A 1735-nucleotide genomic window follows, 5' to 3' on the forward strand; every position below is an offset into this window, starting at 1 on the left:
TTTTCTTAGTGTTAGAGATAAGTTAAGAGGATTAAGGGGACTTTCAGAAATCAATTAGAGCTTTAATTGGGTTTTTGTCAGGTTTGAAATACCATGAAAACAGGGTTTGATTTGATGAATACCAACTTTGAAATGCTTGAAAAAGGTTTCAGAGAACTAAGAATTAATTTCCCTCAAAATTGCAATTCTCATGTGTTTGGCTAAATTGGGGATAAACCACATGCAAACAATATTGAAAACCCTATCACTAGAATCACTTTAATTTTTATTGAATTTAGATTTAATTTCTCCCAATTTCATAATTAACAATTTCAATTTAATTTTTGGTAATCTAGTCTAATTAATTTAGTTAACTATTTGATTTAGTTTAAATTCCTCAAATTTCTAATTTTAATTTTAAATTTCATTTTTAATATCTTTAAATTTTACTATTCTAATTAGCTTATCATTTTATTTCCAATTTAAGCACAATTCCCTGTGGGAACGATATTATTTTTAAAACTATACTACTGTGACCCGTGCACTTGTGGAAGCTATTTCACAGCTAACACATCAAGTTTTTGGTGCCGTTGTCGGGGAGTTGTTTGTTTTTAAGTTGGATTTTAATTGCTTTAAGTTGATTAGAATTTTTATTTTCTTTTATTTTCACTGCTGTTCCTTGTGTTTTTCATGTACTTTTCTTGTTTATGAGACGATCGAAAAGCACAAGTGATACTCAATTATTGTTCAACCCTGAAATTGAAAAATTCTGTCGAACCAACAAAAAAGAATCTAAGAGGAGAAAGGAAGCAGAAAAAGAAGAACAACAAAGATTTGAGCAAGAGGAGAAAATTGAAAATATGGAGAATCAAAATAGAGCTATTGGTGGAAATAATGGAGGAAATGAGCAAAACAGGTAGAATGAAGTTGTTAATCAAAATGATTCTCTGAGAAGATCCATGTTAGATTATGCTTTTCCTAGATGTGCAGATGTGAGAGATAACAGACCTATTATTGGAGCTAATCAATTTGAGTTAAAGACTAGTCTCATTCAAATGGTTCAGAATTCACAATTTGGAGGTAGTCCACTTGAAAATCCTCATTCTCATTTGAAGAAATTTTTGATGATATGTGGCACACAAAGACAGCCTGGAGTTTCAAATGAAGTGATTCGGCTCACCTTATTTCCATTCTCTCTTTGGGATTCAGCATTAGAGTAGTATGACTCACTTTCACAAGCTACTATAGCTACTTGGGAGCAGCTATCTCAGGCTTTTCTATCTCAATTTTTCCCACCTGGGAAGACCACTCATTTGAGGAATTTGATGTTAGCTTTTAAACTAAGGGATGATGAAACTTTGTATGAATCTTGGATGAGATTTAAGGAGCTTGAAAGGCAATGTCCTCATCATGAAATACCCAAATGGATGGTTCTTCAGAATTTCTACACCAGAGTTACTCCAACCATAAGAAACACAATTGATTCACAAGCAGGAGGAGATTTCATGAGAATGACAAGTGAAGAATGCTATGATCTATTAGAGAAGATTGCTCATAATACCCATTTATGGGGAAATCCTAGAGCACTTGAGCTAAATAAGGCTTGGATTTATGAACTTGACTCAGTTAGCTACATGAATGCAAAATTTGATCAGTTAACTCAGTTTCTTAGTGATTTTTGCACAAAGGCAATAACCTCAACTCCTATAACTATGCAATAAGTTGCCTACACAGATGGAACCCAAAGTTGTGGAGT

At 32.9% G+C, this 1735-nt stretch overlaps 1 non-coding gene across 1 annotated transcript; it reads right to left on the minus strand.

Moving 5' to 3' along the window:
* Window positions 1-1289: 1289 nt before the first annotated feature.
* On the minus strand, window positions 1290-1396 carry LOC131174181 (small nucleolar RNA R71). The gene has a single exon (XR_009144429.1). It is a non-coding gene; the product is annotated as a small nucleolar RNA R71 (small nucleolar RNA).
* Between the last annotated feature and the right edge of the window lie 339 nt (window positions 1397-1735).

Source organism: Hevea brasiliensis, chromosome 15 (genome assembly GCF_030052815.1).
Source record: "Hevea brasiliensis isolate MT/VB/25A 57/8 chromosome 15, ASM3005281v1, whole genome shotgun sequence".
Lineage (NCBI taxonomy): Eukaryota > Viridiplantae > Streptophyta > Magnoliopsida > Malpighiales > Euphorbiaceae > Hevea > Hevea brasiliensis.